This window comes from Triticum aestivum, chromosome 6A, assembly GCF_018294505.1.
Source record: "Triticum aestivum cultivar Chinese Spring chromosome 6A, IWGSC CS RefSeq v2.1, whole genome shotgun sequence".
Taxonomy (NCBI): Eukaryota; Viridiplantae; Streptophyta; class Magnoliopsida; order Poales; family Poaceae; genus Triticum; species Triticum aestivum.
The window spans coordinates 297,566,419-297,579,284 of NC_057809.1; positions in this window are offsets into that span (position 1 = coordinate 297,566,419).

Below are 12,866 nucleotides of genomic sequence, written 5' to 3' on the forward strand. Positions count from 1 at the left end.
ACTAGTGACGTTTTAGTTTGTCTATGTGTTCACACAAGTATTATGTTTCCGGATAATACAATTCTAGCATGAATAATAAACATTTATCATGATATAAGGAAATAAAATAATAAAATTATTATTGCCTCTTGGGCATATTTCCTTCACTAAGCTGGCAAGGTTCTGACCAGAAACTTGGTCGTCAAGTTTGGCCACCTTCTAGAAGGCCATTAGGGCTGATCTCCTGGGGTTCAGGGTTTCTTAGGAGGGTGTTTAAGCTCAAGAAAGATCAAGGCCAAAAGCTCAAGGAAAAATGTACTTGCTGTAAAAACTAGAATTTTGGGCCAGAAGAGAAATGATTTTCTACAGAAAAATTATAACAAAAAGTGATGCAATATTTTTGTATGGGAAGGTGTGGGTTCTATGAATATTCAGGAATTATTTCCGATTTTTCTGGGCAAGAAAAATGGGGGTTGCTTTGGAGCACAAGTTTCTGGATTGAATTTCAGAGAGAAAAATGAATATTTTTCTTTTATGAAAAATATTCATTTGATTTTTTGTGGATCTATTAGAGGAATAAGGTAGATAGGTCACTTGGGTGAAAGCCAAGGATATACCCAAGTGACAAGTCCATTTGAAATGATCCGAAACCCAAATCTATTCAGGGCAAAAACCATGGTAAAAACCACGTCCAGAAAAAGAGAGAAGACAAGTCCGGAAAAAGAGAGAAGGCAAAAATCCAGGCTGTCACAAACCTCGCCCACTTAAGATGAATCTCGTCCTCGAGATTCGGTTACTTGGGAAAACAATTCTGGGTATGCAGTCCTTAAAAATGCCTCTCTTCCCCAGGTTGCTTCTTCTTTGGTGTGATGCTCCCACTGAACCTAGTAAAACCTTATTTCTCTGCTGCGAGTGACCCTTTTTGTCTGATCCAATATTCTGATTGGCTTTTCCTCATAAGTCAAATCCTTAGACAATTCTATCTTTGCCATATTAGTACTTCTCTCCGGTGGCAAGATACATCTCCTTAGCTATGATATGTGAAACACATTGTGTACTTCTGACAGTTCTAGTGGCAATTCCAACTGATATGCAACTGTTCCGACTCTGGTCATGACAGGGAATGGACCGATATATCTGGGTGCCAAATTTCCTCGGGTCTGAAACCTCTTGACTCCTTTCATAGGGGTGACTCGGAGATATACATGTTCTCCAGGTTCGAAGCTGATCTGACGATGTTTGGCATCATAGTAGCTCTTCTGTCGAGATTTGGCCAATTGCAGTCTATCTCAGATTTCCTTGACTTGCTTCTCTGCGTCGACCATTGAATCAGTTCCAAAAATGCGCCTGTCTCCAGTTTAGACCAGTTCAATGGAGTGCGGCATTTCTGGCCATACAGGGCTTCATAGGGTGACACCTTTAAGCTGTCCAGGAAACTATTGTTGTAGGAAAACTCGACGTAGGGTAGACAATCTTCCCACTTGGTCCCTTGGGCCAATGTACATGCCCTGAGCATATCTTCGAGTATTTGATTTACTCACTCAGTCTGTCCATCTGTCTGAGGATGGTAAGCCGTGCTGCATTTCAAAGCAGTCCACAAGGCTTGATGTAGTTGGGACCAAAATGCGGAAGTGAAGAGAGATCCCCTATCGGAGGTGATAGTCTTGGGTACTCCATGCAGACTGACAATTCTTGACACATACAGTTGTGCGAGTTGATTTGCATGGTATGTGGTCCGGATAGGAAGGAAATGTGCCACCTTTGTTAAGGTGTCCATTATGACCCATATTGCGTCATTTCCTCGATGAAACTTTGGTAGCCCGGTGATGAAATCCATGCAGATATCGTCCCATTTCCATTGGGATACCGGCAGAGGTTGGAGGAGTCCGGAGGGTTTTTGGTGTTCCGCCTTTACTTTGTTGCATATGTCGCAGCAGGCCACAAAGTATGCGATGTCTTTCTTCATTCCATCCCACCAAAATACCTGACGAAGGTCCTCATACATTTTGGTACCACCGGGGTGAATTGAGTATGGTGTTTCATGTGCTCCTGCCAATATTTTCTTCTTCAGACCTTCTTGGTTGGGTACACAAAGTCTTCCTCGGAACCTTAGCGAACCTTGGTGATCCATAGAGAAATCCGGTGCATTCCCTTGATGCATCTTGTGAACATATATTTTTAACAGCTTATCATCCGCCTGAGCACTGCGGATATCTTCTTCGAGAGTAGGGGCAACTTCCAATATATTGGCCAAACGGGCAGCGGTGGTTACCAAGTTTAGATGCATGACTTCTTCATAAAGCTTTGGAGGCAAGGAATCCATTAGGGCATTCAGGTTGGCTGGTTTGCGGCTGAGGGCGTCAGCCATCACATCAACTTTGCCTGGGTGATAATTTATTCCGAGGTCGTAGTCCTTAACCAACTTGAGCCATCTTCGCTGTCAAAGGTTCAAATCGGGTTGAGTGAATATATACTTGAGACTCTTATGGTCGGTGAATATCTGGCACTTCTTTCCAATCAGATAGTGTCTCCAGATTTTTAAAGTGTGCACCACCGCGGCCAATTCCAAGTCATGAGTAGGATAGTTTCCTTCGTGTTTCCGCAGTTGGCGAGATGCATAGGCCACCACTTTGCCATCTTGCATGAGTACACACCCATGTCCTTTTCTGGATGCGTCGCAGTAGACATCAAAACTACGGTAGATGTTTGGAAGAGTTAATACTAGTGCCAATGTCAGCCTGATTTTTAACTCATTGAAACTCCGTTCGCAGTCCTCAGTCCATACGAACTGCTTATCCTTCTTAAGAAGCTCAGTCATTGGCTTGGCGATCTTGGAGAAGCCTTCGATAAAACGGTAATAATATCCAGCTAGTCCAAGGAAACTCTGGATTTCTGAAACTATTGCGGGTGTGGACCAATCAAGTACATCCTTTACCTTGCTTGGGTCCACTGAGATTCCTGCTGCCGAGAGGACATGCCCGAGGAATCCCACTTGTTGGAGCCAGAACTCACATTTGCTGAATTTGGCATAAAGTTGATGGTCGTGAAGCCTTTGCAGAACTGCTCGAAGATGCTCCTTGTGTTCGTCCTTCCTCTTGGAGTAAATGAGGATGTCATCAATAAACACCACCACAAATTTGTCCAAGAAGTCCATAAACACCTTGTTCATCATATGCATAAAGAAGGCAGGAGCATTGGTGAGGCTGAAGGACATAACGGTGTATTCGTAAAGACCGTACCTAGTGGTGAACGTGGACTTAGGAATATCTTCCTTCTTTATCTTGAGTTGATGATATACAATCCTCAAATCAATTTTTGAGAATACTTTGGCCCCACTGAGTTGATCAAACAGATTGTCAATCCTTGGCAGAGGATACTTGTTTTTAATGGTGACGTCATTCAGCTGTCGGTAGTCTACGCACATTCGTAGACTGCCATCCTTTTCATCCACGAAGATTGTTGGTGATCCCCATGGTGAAGAGATTGGACGAATGTATCCTTTCTGCAGCATCTCATCCAGTTTTTTCTTCAATTCCACAAATTCTGAGGAAGGCATCCGATAATATTTCTATTTTATCGGGGTGGTTCTAGGCACCAAGTCAATTGCGAACTCCAATTCTCGGTCTGGCGGCATGTCTGGTAATTCCTCATGAACACTGACCACTGGAATTAATTCCACCTCTTTTGCCACGGATGTGAAAACCATATCTTTTGTGGGTATGCGCTTGCAGGCACAAAAACTTGTGGTGCGACCTTCCATATTTTTCAGGGTAACTTCTCTGGTCGCATAACTGATGCAGACTTGATATTGAGTTAACCAATTCATGCCCAGAATGACATCCAATTTGTTGGAGTTGATGATTATCAATGATGTTGGAAAGTTGATGCCCTTGATGTCAATTTCCGGGGATTGCTTCTGAGTAAGGATCCCGGGGATTGTACCAGCATGTGCTTTCCCAAAATCATGCAAGGAAAATTGTTTTGGGAAGAAAACTCCGCGAAATAAAGGAGTGGGAAGCCCTCGAGTCAAATAAAATTACAGCGGGTATGTCATTAACGAGAAACATACCAATGACAACTTTCGGGGTCCTCTTGGGCTTCGTCTGCGGAGATGTGATGAATTTGTCCTTGGATAATATCTGGGGCGAAATACGGCTCCATGTAATTGACTTGCGGATGTAATGCAGCTGCTTGTTTGTTGTTCTTGGGACACTATCTGGCGTAGTGTCCGGTTTGACCACAGCTGAAGCCTGAATTGTTGCGCTGACAATCATCACGCACCGGGCTGGTCGCGACATTCTTTACTTGAGTGGTAGTCTTGTTGACATTCTGCTGCCAGTTGGCTTTGTACTCCACCTGAGTCTGTTGCCAAGTACGAGCCTTTTGAACTGGTTGCATATCCTTCTTTGGCTCGAATTTGCGCTTGTGGTCGTTAACAGCTGGCTTGTTGTCCTGCAGGAGCTTGTGTTCCCTTTCTGCGATGAGGGCCTTGTTTACCAGAGTAAGGAAGTCTGGGAAATCAAACATTCTGAGCATGCACCTGAGATGCCGATTCAGGCCTCCAAGAAACTGGTCGATCTTCCACTCTTCTGTGGCAACATCGTGGAAAGAATAGTGGGCCAAATGGTTGAATTTATTCAGATACTCGTTGATGATCATGCTCCCTTGAGTGAGAGCGAGGAATTCACGTTGCTTGATTTTCATAACTCCAGTGGGAATACGATACTTGTGGAACTGATCCTTGAATTTTGTCCAAGTAATTTCTTCGTCTGCAGGCCACATTATCTTGGCATTGTCCCACCATATAGCGGTAGCTCCTTTGAGATAATGCGTTGCCAAGGGAACCTTGTCTCCTTCTTTAGTGCGAGCAATCTCCAGTTTCCACTCAATAGTCCTTAGCCAGTCATTGGCGTCCAATGGATCAATAGCGTGGCTGAAACTGGGAGGCTTGGTTCGCTGAAAATCTGACAACTTGGAGTGATGGCCATTCTGGTTTCCATTCTGCCCAACCATAACTTGTACACTTTTCAGTATTTCCAGCAGATTGTTGCTCCTTCTTTCTTCAAACATTCACAGGATTTGCTCAGTGGAAGGCGGATGTGGCGGTGGATACGGAGGTGGTGGGTATGGCTCAGGGGAACGTCCTGCCTGTCTTGCGGAGCGACGGACAGGGACATCCTCACAAGCTTGCCTATTGCTGCCTCCATGCGTCATCCTATTTTTCGTTTGCCCAATACATAGCAACCATGGTCAGAAAATTACAAAATGGGGAAAAAGGCTAACAAGCAGCAAATGAAAACCCGGTCGAATAAAAGAGTCCAACATAAATATACATAGTCCCAACATGAAAGTAAACATCACAACAGGTCTACTACCCTTGTACATGAAAGTACGCATCATGACAAGTGCAATTACAACCATACATCATGATCATGACTACATCGATACTCTAATGATCTATTGCTGCAGGCTCCTCTCCGGAGCCGGACCCAGATCCTGAACTGATAGTAGAGACCTCCGGGGGAAGAGGGATGCACTAGCGCTACCTCGAGGGCCCTCCCTCAGGAGCATAGGAGCGGCATGAGTAGCGACAATAGAAGACCATGCAGCAGGAGCGCTGCGAGGGTTAACCATCAGAGAGTTAACGGCACCCTGCGAGGTCACCGGGGGAAGAGAGGCAGAAGGAACTGGAGTAGTATAGATGACAGCGGGAAGAGGGTTCCTCATACGAGCAGCCACGAGAGCGGTGTGATCGCGTGAAAGCTCCCGAGCTAACTCATAGTTCAGGAGGTAACTAGTGGCGATGTAGCAAGAAAGGTGGCTAGTGGGACGATTGCATGCCGGATTAATAAAGGGAAAACGGATACGCCCATTCTCGTGTAGGGATGGGTAGTAGAAAAGACCAGGGTGGGTGTGCATGAGAACCTCGTTGTAGCGCAAGTCTACAAGAGCCTCGATAGCAGCAAACTGAACCGCCTGAGATGGCGTAGAAGCAAGACCACCCTTAGTCGAATGAGTGTAAGCGCCGGAAGAGGAAATGGGGTGTAGAAGGACCTTAACATAATACTCATACAATGCACCGGCCAGATGCTCGCTATACACCCGATACTCTGGATCAGCACCCTCTGTATAAAGTCGTCGCCAAACATTCTGAAGCAGGTGCGGCGATGTGTACGGAGCTGGCTCAGGATGGTACAAGATCGGTATTGGTGCCATCTACACTCACAAACCATACAGTTAGTAATAACAACAAATAAACATACATGCAATGCAACAACCAATTTCTATTACTACCGGCACTCAAACGAAACTATCTATCGTTTCACTAATGCACTAGCGGTCTAGCGTGTCCCACAATCAGCGCGGCTCTGATACCAAGCGTTGTGGCACCCCGGCTCAGAGCAATCGGTTTACCCTGCATTGCCAGCCCAGAGATCAAGTCTTCTAGCAATACACAACAACATGGTATAGAAACAACCGCTTTATTGATGCTAGCGGGTTACATAAGTCTGAAATTACATCGTTACATGAGGCCAAGCGGCACACACAGTGGTGCTGAATAGTATGTACATTATTTAATGAACTTGGCTGGCCCTCGATCACACGAACTACGCGGCAGCCGAAGAACGACGAAGTGGAACTCCATAGCAGAGGGACACCGACGTGGACACGGCCTAGACACCAGATGCGCTCCAATGCGAACCGACTTGCCAGAAAGCTGGCATAACATGCCAGGTCAGTACATTGAATGTACTTGCAAGCTCACAACAAACATAAGCACAATGACAGACAATATTATGATAATTAGTCTGATTAATTCAATGCAAGAAATACTACGGATGCAATGCAAACAAAACATGCACCGAGTCACACGGACTCACTTACCAGACGGTTACCTCGTAACCAAACGGTGACCGCACCGGGGTCACACCTTAAACCAAACACTCATGAACACCTCAAGAGTTCATGACTCACCACGAACAAATGCATCACAACAATCACTTAGTTTGCAAGTTTTATTATAAAAGTTGATCCATGGTGTGACTTACTCACAAGTTATGCCCATAACCGAGGACGCGGCTATCGATAGATTAAATACACTTTGCAGAGGTAGCGCACTTTACCCACACTACGGAACACGTGGCCTCGCATTCCCATTCGGATGGAACAAAGCATTCCGACGAAACCCTCCATTTGTCATGCACTCTCCCTGGCCACTCCGACCAACTCCCTCTCAGGGCTAGGTCTTGGGTGGCCCCGTGTCTACCAAAGACACCAATGGCTACCGTCATGGCAAAAATGGCCCCAAACGGGGACAAGGTACCATGAAAACAAAAAAATGAGCACACAAGGTTATGTCTGCCTACCGGGCCAGGGTATGCAGGCCCATAACCTTCCCTCGCGGGAGGCACTGTGTAACGCCCCGGATACAACTTTCCATATTTGTAACTCCGACTCTTGCCTTTTCCGAAGATGCGATATGTTATTCCCTTTGTGGTTGGGTTTTGTTTTTGTTTTTGTTTTGCATTTTGTTCATGTCATGCATTTCATATCATGCCATCATGTGCATCGCATTTGCATACGTGTTCGTCTCATGCATCCGAGCATTTTCCCCATCGTCCGTTTTGCAATCCAACATCCTACATGCACCGGCGTCCCCTTCTATTCTCTTTTAGTGAGCGGGTGTTAAACATTCTCGGAATGGATCGAGATTTTCCAAGTGGCCTTGGTAGACTACCGGCAGACCGCCTGTCGATTTTCGTTCCGTTTGGAGTCCGTTTGATGCCCCAACGGATGTCTATAGCGGCAGTATAGTCGGTCAAACCGTCGGATGTTTTCGGTCTCCAGAAACCTTGTCGGGCTGCATTTCCGTCTCTCTCTTCTCAGCCCGAGACCTCTCCTACACAGCCCACTAAACCCACCTAGGCCCAACCAACCCCCCTCTCGACTGGTGCCGTCTGATCTTGATCGAAGGGTCCGAAAACCCTCTCCTAACCCCTCAAAACCTAACCCTACCAATAAAAGGAAACCCCTCCTTCCAAATTTGGAGTTTCCTTCCCCTCCTCCTCGATTTCCGCGCCCCCCTAATCATCAGCCGCTGCCTTCCACCTTCTCCTTGGAAATTCGCGTCCAGCCAGCCCCTCAACACCACTTGTCGCCATCCCACGGGCCAGCTCCGTCGTCCCCGCTTGCCCGGGCCTATGGGAGCGCGCCACATCGCCTCCCTAGCTTCCCCGCCGCCGAGGCCCGCCCGGCCCACGTTCATCCCGCACCGAGACGAAGCAGGCCCGAATCCCTCCGCCACCTGGCTCTCCCTGCTCCCTAGTGCCTCGCTCGATCCGGATCGGGAGCAGCCCGATTCCGAGCATCTCGTGCCGCCCGACTTTCTCCTCCCCCATGCCGCCTCCGGCGACCAGGTCTCTGGATCCGCCGCTACCAACCACAGGTCGCGCCACCCCGCTCTCCTCTCCTCCCTCCAAGGATAACTCCTCTCTAACCTCCCTGTCTCTCTCATAGTTGCAGCCGCCGCCATGGGAGCCGAGCTTCGAGCGCCGCCGCCGATGCCCCGTGCTCCGCCCTAGCGCCGAGAATGGATCCTCCGGGTCGAGATCCGCTGGATCCCGGTGTCCTCGCCGACCCCGATGCCTCCTCGCCAGCCTCCCACTACGCTGGACCACGCTACCGCAACGACATTGTTGGCCTGCCCGCAAGTGCGTGTGCGTGCGAGCACACGCACCACGACCTAGCTCTGGCCCAGGCCACGTCACGGGCCCGGTCCACTTCCATAGCCCAGATGCGCACCCCTAATCCTGGGCCGAAGCCCATGGTGAGCCTTGCCCTTATCCAGCGCCCTGTGCATCGTTTGGTTATCTAGCGCTCATGTTTTTCCCTGGAAAACTGTTAAGTCCCTGATTTCTGTTATTATGTGCCCCTGTTCATTGCATCATAACTCCATGAACGTAGCTCCATTTCATACGCATGATATATATAAATGTTCATTGGGAGATGCTCTTCATTTCATTCCATTGTGACATGCTTGTCTGAGTCCATTTTGATTCCCAAATCACTGATGCAAGATTGCTATAAAATGTTTGTTCCTGTTACTTATCAGTTTATGAGGATTTGTTATTTTTGTCACATTTGTTGTGTGCATCATATGGGCATGAGCTCTACATTTGTTTTGATATATGGCATGCCATCTTACAGAGGTGCTTGCCATGTATTTTTGTGATCAATGGTGTGACTAGCACAAGCATGCAAAGTAGCCTTCGTGATATTGCTGATTTCACGGACTTGGGATTTTATAAAGTCATTTCCCTGCTGTTATTTTTATGCCATGTAACCATGATGCTATAGTGAGATCTATGCTTGTTTTGAGTTTCTTCAGTAAGGCTGATTTGGACATATAGTTATGATCTATCCATTCATGCCCCTGTTTGCAATTATGGAGTGCCCTAGCATGTCTTAATCTTGCTCTACTTTTGCTATAAAATGTTCCTGGCAGATTGTTTACGTGTTAATCATTTTTTCCATGGTTGTTGTAGTTGATCCAAGCAAGCTATAAACTTTTTCTTGACATGGTTAGCCTTATGAACATGTCTTCTTTCTTTTAGTATGCTTATCCTGTCATGCAATGCCTTGTGGTGAGTGAATTGAGCTCGCAAAGATGCCTTCATAATTCTGTTTATGCCATGATCAGTTTTCTGCTAAGTCTAAATCTGTTAACGAAACTTGCTATGTTTACATGGGTGGAATCATACCTTCTGTGCCTTTTTGGCTCATGATTAGTAAGGGACTTTTGTTCTATGCATTTAGTAGATTCATTCCATGCCTTGCTTTGCTATGATCTATTACTTTAACATGTTGTTTGCTTGCTCCAAACATTGCTTCCTGATGTTAATCCTGACATGTTGGTATTTTCTCTAAGTTTGTGATGCTGATATCTTTTGCACTTTTGCCATGCTTAGTTGAACCTGCTCTGGTGTGATTTAGCCGTAGCTCAGTGTTCATGTTTTGTCAAGCATCTTGATTAGATCACTTCCATTTTCTTTGTTGCTATGTTGGGGTTCAGTAGCTTAGTTTCTCGTTGCATTCTAGATGGCATCGTGCTGTTAATTGCAGAATTGTGCCATTCTTGTTTTGCTTGCCATTTGCAAACCGTGCATCCGATTCCGGTGATCTTTATATCGATTTCGACCAAAATCATCTCATCTTTCCAGCAGCATACTTGGTTTGCCATGTTGATTCCTTGATCAATCTTTTCCTTCCGGAGCACGCATATGCATTGCATATCACATCTCGCATATCATGCCATGTTTTGCATCATGTTGCTTGTGCATTGCACCGTGATTGATTGTTGGTCCGTTGCTTATGTTCTTGCTTTGGGTAGAGCCGGGAGACGAGTACGTGATCGAGGAACCTGTTGAGTACGCTAACGAGGATCAAGCTTTCGTCAACTCTGAGAACTTTGCAGGCAAGATGACCATACCCTCGAAATCACTTCTATCTTTGCTTGCTAGTTGCTCGCTCTATTGCTATGCTACGATACCTACCACTTGCTATAACATGCCTACCTTATTGCCATGTCAAGCCTCTAACCCACCTTTCCTAGCAAACTGTTGTTTGGCTATGTTACCGCTTTGCTCAGCCCCTCTTATTGCGTTGCTAGTTGCAGGTGAAGATGTAGTTTGTTCCATGTTGGAACATGGATATTGTTGGGATATCATTATTATATCTTGTTTACTTTAATGCATCTATATACTTGGTAAAGGGTGGAAGGCTCAGCCTTATGCCTGGTGTTTTGTTCCACTCTTGCCGCCCTAGTTTCCATCATACTGGTGTTATGTTCCTTGATTTTGCGTCCCTTACGCGGTTGGGTGTTATGGGAACCCCTTGACAGTTCGATTTGAATAAAACTCCTCCAGCAAGGCCCAACCATGGTTTTACATTTGCCTAACAACCTATCACCTTCCCTTGGGTTCTGCAGACTCAAGGGTCATCTTTATTTTAACCCCCTGGGCCAGTGCTTCTGTAAGTGTTGGTCCGAACCAGAGCCACTTGCGGCGCCACCTCGGGGAAACTTGAGGGCTGGTTTTAGCTGTACGTAGTGTTCATCCGGTGTTACCCTGAGAACGAGATATGTGCAGCTCCTATTAGGATGTCGGCGCATCGGGTGGTCTTGCTGGTCTTGTTTTACCATTGTTGAAAAGTCTTGTAACCAGGATTCCGAGTCTGACCTGGTCTTCCCGGGAGAAGGAATATCCTTCGTTGAACGTGAGAGCTTGTGATGGGCTATGTTCGGAAACCCCTGCAGGGGTTGAACTTTCGAAAGCCGTGCCCGCGGTTATGGCAGATGGGAATTTGTTAATATCCGGTTGTAGAGAACTTGACACTTAACTTAATTAAAATGAATCAACCGCGTGTGTAGCTGTGATGGTCTCTTTTCGGCGGAGTCCGGGAAGAGAACACGGTCTCGTGTTATGCTTGAACGTAAGTAGTTTCATGATCACTTCTTGATCACTTATTAGTTTTCTCGACCGTGCTTTGCTTCTCTTCTCGCTCCTCTTTTGCGTAAGTTAGCCACCATATATGCTAGTGCTTGCTGCAGCTCCACCTCAAAACCCTTTTCTACCTTTAAACTTAAATAGTCTTGATCGCGAGGGTGTGAGATTGTTGAGTCCTCGTGACTCACAGATACTTCCAAACAGACGCAGGTGCCGATGCTGCCAGTGCAGGGGACGCTACCGAACTCAAATGGGAGTTTGACGATGATTCAGGCTGTTACTATGTTTCTTTTCCAGATGATCAGTAGAGGAGCCCAGTTGGGACGATCGGGGATCTAGCAATTGGGGTTGTCTTTCTTTATTTTGGTTTCGTAGTCGAACCTTGATTGTATTCTGGATGATGTATGCTATATTTATGTATTGTGTGAAGTGGCGATTGTAAGCCAACTCTTTATCCCTTTCTTATTTAGTACATGGGATGTGTAAAGATTACCCCTCTTGCGACAAGCCTACCATGCGGTTATGCCTCTAAGTCATCCCCCGACACGTGGGAAATATAGCCACATCATGGGTGTTACACACCGGTGAGAGCTACAACAAAGGATCGAATCAAGACCTTGCCATAAGGTAAATGTGGCACACTGAATTGAAAACCCGATTCAGTGGCACCATGATGTGATCAACACCATATTCAAGTTGAACTTAATCAAGTTTAGCTTTGATAAAAACATTTTATCAATAACATGATATAATGCCATAATCATGCAACTACTTGACATGCAATGCAAACAACTCATTGTGATGGATCAAACTCATAAACATCTTGCAATACTAACAACCAAAACTTCTCTGGTTATAACTTTTTTTATTTATAAAACAATATTTTTATGAGCTCATCACTTAATTGAAAATATCACTTAATAAGATAACTATCATTAATTTCCATAGCCATATATCTAGTGCAAAGTTTTACTCTACTTAGCCAAACAAGTTCATGCATTCAACCAGTAGCTAAAACAAGCATATCAAGCAGGGTAAAGTAACTAGCAATTAACCAAATTTATTTATCAAATTTTAAATGCAAATAAGAACTCATATTCAAGTAGAAAATCATAGATATTGAAATAACACCATCCAAATGCTGGTGTGGCTTGCCTTAGTGTAGAGGAGGATCACACCCCTCTTGGTTTGCTTCAAGACAAGCTTCTCCTTCTGAAAAGAATTTAGAACCACAAAAATAATTATCAAAACACATTATGAAAATCACCAGAGATTCTAGGCAGCAAGGAAAAATCCACCTTTTGGTGTGCTGCTAGAGCTTTCTGAATCAAATCATTTGGACTTATGGTTTAGAAGTGGTGGCTGGTCAAAGTTTAGTCAATT